General features: G+C 36.1%; 1 protein-coding gene across 3 annotated transcripts in view; it reads right to left on the bottom strand.

Annotated features, from left to right (window-relative positions):
• The window catches only part of KLHL13 (kelch like family member 13), a 325,110-nt gene that overhangs the window by 158,379 nt on the left and 154,182 nt on the right, over positions 1-12,549 (bottom strand). The window lies entirely within an intron of this gene.

The following is a 12,549-nucleotide window of genomic DNA, read 5'->3' as shown; positions in this document are numbered from 1 at the left end:
TAATATTTTGCTGAGCGTTTACTATAAACCAAGCATTGAACTATTAACTCAGTTACTCCTCAAGGTCCACAATATTATCATCTCTATTTCACAAGTGATGAGATTGAGGCGTAAAGGTCAGACAAGTAGTCCAAAATTACACAATTAGTAAGGGGCAGAGCAGGACCTAGGATCGCAAGCAAGTGCCCAAGATCTTAACCACTCCACCGCATCCAAGCCGGTGGACCTGGTACTCTAACTCAGAATCTTAACTTCCAGTTTTGTCAGAGTCCTCAACAAAAATCCCAGTCACAACTGTTTCTCACCTTGCAGGTCGTCTTTCTTTTGTTCCTTGACTGTTACAGCCTGGAGCCACCTTCTTACACTTCTTCCTTTGCCTTTTCTACTTAGAATTCCAGATTCGAAAAATAAGTGGGAGCTTGCTTTTAGCAACCAGTTTATTCAATGTTTACTTTTATTTTTTTAAGGAAGTGATGGAGTGAGGACTGTAGTTCTTCATGTTTCCTAATATTTTTCCCATTGTCTACCATTAAACGGATAAGGAATGTGAGATCTCAACATTGCTGACTTGGTATTTCAAATTGAACACACTGAAATTCTAATTGTGAGTTTCTGATAACTTTGAAAATAATCAGCCACTCAGAATCTTACTACAACTAAAGACCTGACCACATTGTTAGGTTTTATCAAGCTGGTGGAAAGATAAGAACTCCAAATGCACATGGAATTTGCATTATCTTTTGTCTGTTAGCGTATTTGACACAATTCATCTTCCTTAACAGGAATTTTTTCACTGGGTACTCCACCATGCTTATTCAATAACTATTGCATACCTACATTACAGTAGCCACTCCTTATGCACAGGGAATACCGTCCAAGACCCCCAGTGGATGCCTGAAAACATGGATAGTACCAAACCCTATATATACTATGTTTCTTCCTATACATACATACCTATGACAAAGTTTAATTTACAAACTAGACACAGTAAGGGATTAACAGCAATAACTAATAATAAAATAGAATATTTTTAACAATTTACTGTAATAAAAGTTATGAGTGTTGTCTCTCTCTCCAATAATTTTTATACTTTTCAATCCAAACCTATTCCTGAATCTGTGTAACCATCCCTTACTTGCAGTAAATTGCTTGCTGTCACCAATTTCAAGGATTCCCTTGCTGAAGTCTTCCTATAGGCTCAATGCTTTCTGGTGCAACACATTTACTGTCAATCAGGACACATTTTCTGTTCATGTGTTCCAACCACAAATGTAATCCCTTTTCCATCTTAACTAAGCACTTATCGTGTACCATGGCCAAAACTTTTTTTAATCCTTATCTGAGGATATTTTTATTGATTTTAGAGAAAGAGAAAGGGAAGGAGGGAGAGAGAGAGAAACATCAATGTGAGAAAGAAACATCCACCCATAGCCTCTCATACAAGCCCCAGCAGGGGACTGAACCCGAAACTTAGGCACGTACCCTGACCAGGAATTTAACCCGGGACCTTTCGGTGCATGGGACAAAGCTTGAACCACCAGAGCCACACCAGCCAGGGCTGGACAAAACTTTTGCAATTTGAGGTATCATAGCAAAACTAGCATAAATTTCCTTTTTTGTCCTCCACAATTGCATGGATAGAACATTTGTTCTTACCTTAGATCTTAGCAACCTCAGCATACAATTTTCTTCTTTATTAAGTAAAAAACTTGAGCCTTTTCACTTAAAGGAAACACTTTATTGCTTCTCTTTAGTATATTTGAATTACCAGCATCACTACTCTTGTGCTTTGGGGTCATTATTAAGTAAAATAGGGGTTACTTGAACACAAGCACTTTGGTACGTGACAGTCAATCTGATAACAAAGACAGCTAAATGACTAACGTACAGGTAGCATAAACATCATGGAGACACTGGGCTAAGGGATGGTTCACATCATAGGTGGGATGAATCTATAGGGCGCAAGATTTCATTGTGCTACAGAGAATGGCGTGGAATTTAAAACTTATGAATTGTTTATTTCCACAATTTTCCATTGAATATTTTCAGAACATGGTTGTCCATGGATAGCTGAAATCTTGGAAAGCAAAATCATGGATGGGGGGACTACTGTACACACAAATGCCTATTAGGTATAAAGCACCTGTTAACAGATGTTTTCAATCTCATTACGGAGATATGTTTAAAGCAAACAATTTCAACATGTATGAAAAGCCTGGCACGTAGGTTAAGAATAAATAAATACAAACTGAGTTGGTATACATCCAAGTCATTGCTTCATTCCTGCCATTGAAAGGTTTATGTGGGGTTGTTTTATAAGTTCTCAAACAGAAATGACAGGAAAATGGGATAATCAGGTGTGGCCCCAGCAGAGATTTTTCGCACAATGAGAAAACCCTCCAGGGCACACAGAAAAGATGGGGAAAGCATAGAATCAGCATTTGAACAACTGCTCATATAGAGCTTTTATTATGTTGAGGTACATTCCTTCTATACACACTTTGTGGAGAGTTTTTATCATAAATGAATGTTAAATTTTGTCAAATGCTTTTTCCCCCTGCATCTATTGAGATGATCATATGATTTTCATCCTTCGTTTTGTTCATGTAGTGTATCACATTGACTGATCGGTGGATGATGAACCATTCTTGCATACCTGGAATAAATCCCACTTCATCATGGTGTATAATCCTTTAAACATATTGTTAAATTTGGTTTGCTAATATTTTGTTGAGGATTTTTGCATCTATGTACATCAGGATTATTGGCTTGTAATTTTATTTTTTTTTGTGAATTTTCCACTTTTCTACATGAAATTAATTTCTAGTTTCATACCATTATGGTCAAAAAGTTGCTTGATATGATTTATATTCTCTTAAATTTCCTAAGACTTGTTTTGTGGCCTAACATATAATCTATCCAGAAAAATGTTCCATGTGCACTTGAGAAAAATGTGTATTCTGTTCCTTTTAAACAGAATGTTCCATACATATAACTTTAAAGTCAATCTGGTATAATGTGTTGGTTGAGGCTAATGTTTCCTAATGATTTTCTGTCTGTATAATCTATCCATTGATGTAAGTAGGGTATTAAAATCTACTACTATTATTGCATTGCTGTCTATTTCTCCATTGTACTATCTCCATCTCTTGTTTCTGTACATTATCAGAGAATCTACTTCATTATTTTCTCTTATTACAAACTGGTATCTTATGCTCTCCTGGTTGCATGGTAGGACTTAAGTGGCCACGAATCCTTAGGTTACATCTCCTTAATTCTAAAGACCAATGAGACTGAGAAAATAGAGGGAATATGACCTAAAGATTTGTGGCCAATCAAGGATCTCTAAAACTCAATATCATTGTCCATTGGAGGGATTTCTTATTGGCCCTTTTTGTATCACTTCTGGATCAACTAACTTATCTCTGTCCTGGATGGTCTTTAAATTATATGAGGAAAGCCTTAGCATAGTCATTTAGAATTTAGGGAAATAGTCATCATGACTTTAGACCACTATCAGAGTTTTAGTTCCAAGAAGGTATTGTGACTTCCAAACAAAAGTTCTAACTGAATCACCTGGCATTCATAATGAGGGATGCAAGGGAAAAGCCAGACACAGTAGGTAAGGAATTACAATTTCCAAGGTTCTGCCAAAGAACTTCCTGATGCATCCTATTGCTACACAGATAAGTATTTGTGTTTCTCGTTGTAAAGTCAGTAACACCATGATTGGTGGAATACATTATAGGAACATGTAGAAATTAGAGAAGGGAAGCCCCTATTATCTATCTTCACCCTACCACATAGTTTTCTGCCATGCTCTGAAATTAAAACAATTAAATAGAGAACAATGGTAAAGGATAGAACCCCAAATGTCAGCTTTTAATCAAGTTGATCAAAGACAGGATCGTTCTCAGTATAAGGAACTAAGGTGTTATAGTAAGGAATCTGCGATGTCACCTAATATAAAAGGTGTCTGGAATTGTCCTTTAGCTTGAGTCTACTGAAATGAAATTGACAAGCAAGTAACTAAAGCGTTGCAGGGGTTGTGAAAAACAACTATTTTAAAAAACTGAAACTATCCATCACCTTAAAACTAACATTTTTAAAGTCAGATTCTTCATCTTCATCTTTTCACCAAACCAGTGCCCCTCTTTTTGTCAATAAATAATCACTCTCTGTCACCCAGGCTTGGAAGCTCATCTCTCCATTCATTCAACAAATATTTATTGAATGTCTCCCATATGCAAGGCCAATGCTAAAGTCTATGAGTGACACAAAGAAATATAGTGTATGGTCTCAAAAAGTATAAAATCATTTTGGAGAAATACATCAAAGCTCAAGTATCCACTATACCAGCTATGTGTGCTAGGTGCCATATATGTAATACAAGTAATGGGAATTCATAGAAGCACTGTTTGTCATATCAATAAGTTGAAAATTAATTTCCAACACCAGAAATTTGTTTAAATATATTATGAGTATATAATTGAGTAATCCACATTCTTTTCAAAACAATACATGATTTTATGTATTGAAATGCAAATAAGTTGATGATAGGTTACAAAACAATATGTATGATACCCCCACAATACACACATATACACATTGATGTGAGAGAGAAACATCGATTGGTTGCCTTCTATACGTGCACCAAGCAGACATTGAACCACAACCTAGGCATGTGCCCTGACAGAGAATCAAACCGGCAACCTTTTGGTGCAGAATGACACTCAACCAACTGAGCCACACCAGCTGGGCAAATTATGGGTATAATTACATTCTTTTGTTTGTCTGTACTTTCTGATTATTCTTTGCTGAAAATAGAAGAAAAAAAAATATTATTTTTCCTAATAAAGAGGAAAGGCTTTAGACAAATTTTGAGGCATGTTTTTAGTCATGTCGTTTTTCACTGGGACTGTATCAACCAGAAATACAGAACTACAACAGTTATTTGGAAGATATTTATATAGATAGAGGTGGTAGTTAAAACAATGGAAACAATTAAGAAAACTCTGGGAAACTTAGACTCACAAAAGATTTAGTTGCCAAGGAGACAGCAAAGGAAAAGTTGGAAGAAAAAAAAAAGTGGTCACTTCCAAGTCAGGAAACAAGAAAATATCAGAACCAATGGAGTAGCAGTTAAACATAGAAGAGAAAGTGAGGGGGCATGCACTCCCATAGTGAACAAGGTAACACTCTCCATGTAGAAGTGTCCAGAGCAACTATTGGAATTTCTTTTTAATGTATCTTTATTGATTTCAGAGAGAGGAAAGGAGAGGGAGAAAGAGAGAGAGAAACATCAGTGATGAGAAAGTCATTGATAGGCTGCCTCCTGCATGCCCCCAACTAGGGGTCAAGCCCACAACCCGGGCATGTGCTCTGACCAGGAATCGAACTGAGATCTCCTGGATCCTAGGTTGATGCTCAACAGCTGAGCCACGGCCGGCCGGGCGCAACTATTGGATTTTATAGCTTTATATGCCTTTTTAAAAATTTACCAAGATGGATACAAAATCAACATCCAGAAATCAATGGCATTCTTATACACCAACAATGAACTTTCAGAGAGAGAAACTAGAAAAGCAATACCATTTACCATTGCAACTAAAAAAAAAAGATACCTAGGAATAAACTTAACCAAGGATGTAAAAGACCTGTACTCAGAAATCTACGTGACAATGAAAAAAGAAATAGAGGAAGATTTAAACAAGTGGAAGATGATACCATGCTCATGGATTGAGCAAAGGGACAAAGGAAGAATTAATATCATTAAAATGTTTATACTAACCAAAGCAATTTATAAATTTAATGCAATTCCCATGAAAATACCAACAGCATATTTCACAGACCTAGAACAAACATTTCAAAAATTTATATAGAACCAAAAAAGACCCCGAATAGCTGCAGCCATCTTGAGAAAAAAGAACAGAGTGGGAGGGATCACATTACCAGACTTCAAACTATATTACAAAGCCACTGTAATCAAAACGGCCTGGTATTGGTACAACAACAGGCATATAGATCAATGGAACAGAACAGAGACCCCAGAAATACACCCACGCCATTATGGTCAGTTAATATTTGACAAAGGAGGCAAGAGTATCCAATGGAGTAAGGACAGTCTCTTCAATAAGTGGTGCTGGGAAAATTGGACAGATACATGCAAAAGAATGAAACTAGACCACCAACTTTCACCATACACAAAAATAAACTCAAAATGGATAAAAGACTTAAATGTAAGTCACGAAACCATAAAAATACTGGAAGAAAACATAGGCAGTAAAGTCACAGACGTCCCACGTAGTGGACTTTTCACTGATACATCTCTTAGGGCAAGAGAAACAAAGGAAAAAATAAACATATGGGACTACATCAAACTAAAAGGCTTTTGCACAGCAAAAGAAAACAGCCTCAAAATACAAAGGAACCCCATGGTCTGGGAAAACATATTTGCCAAGGATGAATCTGATAAGGGGCTAATTTCCAAAGTGTACAAAGAACTCATAGCACTCAGCAAGAGGAAGACAAACAACCCAGTTAAGAAATGGGCAAAGGACTTAAATAGACACTTCTCCAAAGAGGACATATGGATGGCCAAGAGACACATGAGAAAATGCTCGACATCGCTAATCATCAGAGAGATGCAAATTAAAACCACAATGAGGTGTCACTTCACACCTGTCAGAATGGCTGCCATCAACAAATCAACAAACGACATGTGCTGGCGAGGGTGTGGAGAAAGGGGAACCCTAGTACACTGCTGGTGGGAATGCAGACTGGTGCAACCACTATGGAAAACAGTATGGAGGTTCCTCAAAAAATTAAAAATGGAGCTGCCGTTTGACCCAGTGATTCCACTCCTAGGAATGTATCCTAAGAATTCTTAAACATTCATCAGAAAGGATACATGTACCCCGATGTTCATAGCAGCACAATTTACAATAGCTAAGATCTGGAAACAGCCCAAGTGCCCATCAGTAGATGAGTGGATAAAAAGCTGTGGGACATTTACACCATGGAATACTACGCAGCTGTAAGAAGAATCTCGTACCCTTTGGGACAGTATGGATGAACCTGGAGAATATTATGCTAAGTGAAATAAGCCAGGCAGCAAAAGAAATATCACATGATCTCGCTTATACGTGGAATCTAAAGAACTTAATAAACTGATGAACAGAATAGATTCAATGATATGGAAGCATAGATGAGACTGAAGAATCTCAGAGGGATGGAGGAGGGCGGGTGGGTGGAGGGGGAGAGAGTAACCAAAGAATTTATATGCAGATATGCACAACCCAAGGACATGGACAATGGTGAGGAGAGGGACTGGGGAGGGGGAAGGAATGGGGTGGAACGGGTCATTGGGGAGAAAAAGGAACATCTGTAATATTTTAAACAATAATAAAATAAAATAAAATAAAATAAAATAAAATAAAATAAAATAAAATAAAATAAAATAAAATAAAAAATAAAATAATAAAATAAAATAAAATAAAATAATAAAATAAAATGAAAATACTGGGGGAAAAAATTTACCAAGATATTGTCATATAAAACAATGGCATCTTTCTGAAATGCGAATCTAAATATGTCGCTCATCAATTTAAAATTGGCTTCGCCCAGCCGGGCATGGCTCAGCGGTTGAGCATTGACCTAGGATCCAGGCGATCAGGGTTCAATTCCCAGTGAGGGCACATGCCCGGGTTGTGGGCTAGGCAGCCAATCAATGACTCTCTCATCATTGATGTTTCTATCTCTCTCTCTCCCTCTCCTTTCCTCTCTCTGAAATCAATAAAGATATATTAAAATATATATTTCTTAAAAAAATAAAATAAAATTGGCTTCTTCTTTGCATATTAGAACTCATAGAAATCATGACACCAGTGTTGGAAGGGAACACAAAGAGCATTTTTTGTTGGCCCTTGATTTCACTGATGACAAAACTGGGGCCCAGAGAATTAAACTGATTTGCCTAGAGTCACACAACCAGTGACTTAAATATAGTTAAATTTTCTCAGCTGTCTGTGCTAAAGGCAAATGCAAGAGCTTTGGCAAATAAATCCTTAAATATTCTGCTAAAATCACTTTGCCAACAGTTGAGTGTTGTGTGTGTGTGTGTGTGTGTGTGTGTGTGTGTGTGTGTGTGTGTGTTGCCAAGTACTGATAATTATTGAAGTTTTTGATGGGTACCAGGGGATACATTTTACTATTCTATCTAGGTTTACATATGTTTGAAAATATCCATAATAAAAAAGTTTTTCAAAATTGCTCTTACAATGGATTTTACAGAAACATAGGGTGAGGCTTGTCCTACAGATACACTTCTATGTCCCTCCTGCATTTACTGCATCTTATACAAATTGATGGATTTAACCAATTAGAGGTGAATCAGACTTCAGGACTTAACATTTGTTGCAAAAGTTCCATAACAGCTTTTTGTCCAAAGTCTTAGAGTTGAGACTCAACTAACCATTTTTAAATTTCTTCCTTTCCTTCCCTGCAGCTATGATTAGATTACTCTAGTCCACCTCTCCTCTTTTCACCTTCTCCTCTTCCTTTCTCCTGAACCTGTTCCTTTTTGAGGTAACTGCTTCATTTTGCTGGTCTTTGCTCATTGTCATCATAATAGGAATATCCCCCATCTTGCCATCCTGGCAAACAGCTTCTCCTTTTACCAGACTCAGCTCCAGTGTCACTTTCCCTAAGAAGTAATTTCTGTCCACCCATGTGGCAATACACACACCTTTGGGCACTGGTGAAGAGTATAGTTTGCCTGGGTTAGAATCTGAGCTCTGCCATTCACTGTGTCCTGGGACACATTACTGAATCTCTTTCTGTCCATTTGTAGTATTTTATAAAATGGGAATACTAATAATTGTTTACCTATAGGATTCTTCTGAAGGTTAAATAAGTTCTTATACATAAAAGCACTTAGAGCAATGCCTGGTACATAGAGAGTGCTATATAAATCTTGGATACTATCACTATCTTCAACCTACTTCTCTTATCCGAGAATCAGAAACATTTTCAGGCTTTTTTTTTCTTTTTACATGTCTGCATCTCCATACCAGACTATAAGCTTCTTGAGGACAGAATTATGATACACTGGCAGTAATAAGTGCTCAATAAATATTTGTAGTATGAATAAATAAACTGTGTCTAAAAAACAAGTAATCCCTAGTCTAAACTAAATTCAAAAAAGAAGACTATTACTAAAACAAGCAAATCAAATAAATTAATTTCTGTACATACTTGCTTAAAATAGTAAGCCCTCTAAGTATATTTAAATCAATGTCAATTTACACAATTCTCCCACAGTTGTTCAGTTCTGTTAGTCAAGGGAATGTAGAAAGTGGGAATGTGCTATTCTACTACATCCTTTTTAATATCATCTCAAAAGTACTTTTAAAAGGCCCTCATTTTCACTTCTCCCATGTAGCAGGTGAGGGCTCCTAAACACTACACAACCTGGGGAAGTCTTTTACCTTCACTGACTCTTCATAATCCATAAATGAGATAATAACACTCACTATACAACTTTTCACAAATTGTGATGAATAATGAATTAATGTTACTAAGGAACATCAAGATAAAAAGCACTACAGAATTGCAAAGTATTTTTGACAGGGTTTGCCTTCTCTATTCTTGGTGATAATAAATGTAAATGTAGGAACTTTGTTTATAAGGAGGCTCAGCTTCTATTTCTTCAGATTAACTTTCTTCTGATGTAACATTACATTTCCTTCTTATGGGTTTGCCCTGCTATTTCAGGAGCAAAACAAGCAGCAGGAACTCCCTGGGAACAATGGTCCCAGTTTAATAAACATGACATTGTTAGAGATCTCTTCTTATCATTTGGTGGGACCTGAAAAGCATCTGATCAAGTTTCTTTATCCAATTCCCCAACCCTAACAAAGTTCCCAATGCATCTGCAGATGTTGATCTGTCTCAGTAACTATTCTATTCAAAAGCCATATATTCCCTAACCAGCACTCATGACTCCTCACGCTTTCTAACAGTCATAGCACGTTATCCATGTCTCTGACTAGCTTCAGCATTTGCTAACATCTACAAAATACAAACGTCAAAGCAGCGCCAGCCAATAGAAATATGTGAGGTATAAATGTTAGCCACATAAGCAATTTATAATTTTTGAGTGGCTACATTTTAAAAAGTAAAAACAGGTAAAATTAATTTAATAATCTATTTCATTCAATTCAATAAATCTGAAATATTTTCAATATGCAATATTTACAAAAATTCATGAGATATTTTACATTCCCTTTTTTGTACTAAGTCTTTGAAATCTGGTGTGCATTTTTACACTTACTAATCATCTCAGTCCAGACTGGCCACATTCCAACTGTGTGAGAGCAATATGTGGCTAGTGGGCACTGTACTGGACAGTACAGGTCTAGGGTTCTGCTTTACTTACCTGAAATAACCTGATATTATATGTATATATACCAGAGAATGGTCTCCAGCACTACTCCCTTCACACAGCACCCTATGAATGCAGGAAATGACATAGAAAATGTGCTCATTTTTTTATTGTCTACATATTAGAGGTTTTTCTAAGTACCATTAATAAATTACAACTGCATGATGTATATGATGCAATATCAAATGTTATATAGAAAAACATGAAATTTGTAAAAGATATGAATTGCACATAAAAGACCAGCTCTTGCATTTCATACAAATCAAAAGAGAAGTAAGTAGCAGGAATTACCTACTGAGTGTATCAAGTTTAGAACAGAAAACATTTAAAAAATAACAGCAATACTTTGGTTTTGTAAAGATTTGGCATCACAGAATATTTTTAAGAAAAATAATTTGATTATTTTCAAGTATATAGAGAAATATAAATTAGACTGACAAAGAGTTGGTATAAACCTTTGATAGACCTGCTCTATTTAATCAGAAAGATAATCAGCCAAGCAAGACATCCAAGTATTCCCACATGCTATTTCCTCTGTCTACACACACAGTCCTCCAATCCTCTTCTGCTACTCTTCAGGTCTCAGTTTAATGTTTTTCACAAGAAGACCTTTCCTCATATCCTAGACCTAAATGAGTATTCCTATAATGTTCCCAAAGCATCCTCTATTCCTCAAATTATATTATCTCGTTAATGGAAACTATGATTTGTCTTCTTGCTAGAATGTAAGCCCCATGAAGAGATGGACCAAGTCTATCTTGTTTATTACTGAATCCCAGTGTCTTAAATAAAGCCTGGCACATTGGGAGTGCACATATAAATATTGTTGACTTAATTTATTAACTCCAGTCATTAAGTAATTATGTTGTGTGGTGAATTAACTATATTAGCATATCAATTGTACCTAAAAATGTATCAACAGGGTTTATTCTTTTAAGTACTTTATACATTCCTGATACAATTTTGTTTATAATACTGGTGTTCTCGGCAATGCTTATATTTTTTCATAGAAAGGGCAAAATCTCAGTTCTATCGAAATATTCTGAGATCTCAATCACTGAAGTGAATATTAAAGAGGATACATTGTATTCTTATTACATTATCCTTGAACCTTTAACTAGCAACTTCATCTCAGGAATTAAAGTTTCAGAATATGAGTTATCTACCTAACATGAACGATTTTAAACTATGCATCTCTTATTGACTCATGCCCTATATATGTTAACCACCTAAAGATGGAGTTTTGATATACATCCCACATTCATATATTCAAGATATAAAAAATTGAATTTAGATCTTATTTCAAATTTCCTGGTATTTCTGCTAAAATTGTTTTTTTAAACAACCATTTCCTTACAGTATAAAATATCATAGCCTGAAGCTGCTCCTTTAAAAAACCATATCCATCTTGCCCAAACTCCAAGAATGTGCTAATTAGCAGTGTAGCTGCAGACAGGTCAGAAATGTACTGGTCTCTTCCAAGCCTCTCATCTCATTCCTCCTCCAATCAACTCACCAACCTTTACTTGCCATTCTTTTGGTCTGATGTCCACTGCTATTTCCCTGTTTATTCTTAATAATGATAGCTAAAATTTGTTGAGTGCTAGCATGCAACAGGTACTATGCTAAATCCTTTACAAACATCATCTCATTTAATCCTCACACAATCCTTTGACGTAAATGCCATGAGTGTCCTCATTTCACAATCTGAAGGTGCAATCTGATGTGAAGGAAGTTAGGTAACTTCCCTAAGGATTCACAGGTATTCACAGGCAGAGCTGGGCTTTGATGCTGACCAGGGTGGCACCAGAGTCTATTGTACATCATTCTGATGAAAATGTTGGTAAGCTGTTGCCACCCAGGGGAGGGCTCAACCTCTGCCCTTCTCTGGCCTTCTCAGTGGAACTATGGAAAAACATTATTTTTACTCAAGATACTTGGGTATATCTCAAATCACATTGTATACCTTAAATGTGTACAATGTTGTATGTCTGTTATAGCTAAATAAAGCTGGAAAATATTTTTAAAGATATTTGGGTATAAATATAGTAAAAAAGAATGCCTATTAATTTTTTCAATTTAAGCTGCACCATCATTCCTCTTCC

This window comes from Miniopterus natalensis, chromosome X (genome assembly GCF_054644295.1).
Source record: "Miniopterus natalensis isolate mMinNat1 chromosome X, mMinNat1.hap1, whole genome shotgun sequence".
NCBI classification, from domain to species: Eukaryota; Metazoa; Chordata; class Mammalia; order Chiroptera; family Miniopteridae; genus Miniopterus; species Miniopterus natalensis.
The sequence above is the reverse complement of the archived record's forward strand: the minus strand, read 5'-3'. Positions and strand labels throughout refer to the sequence as shown.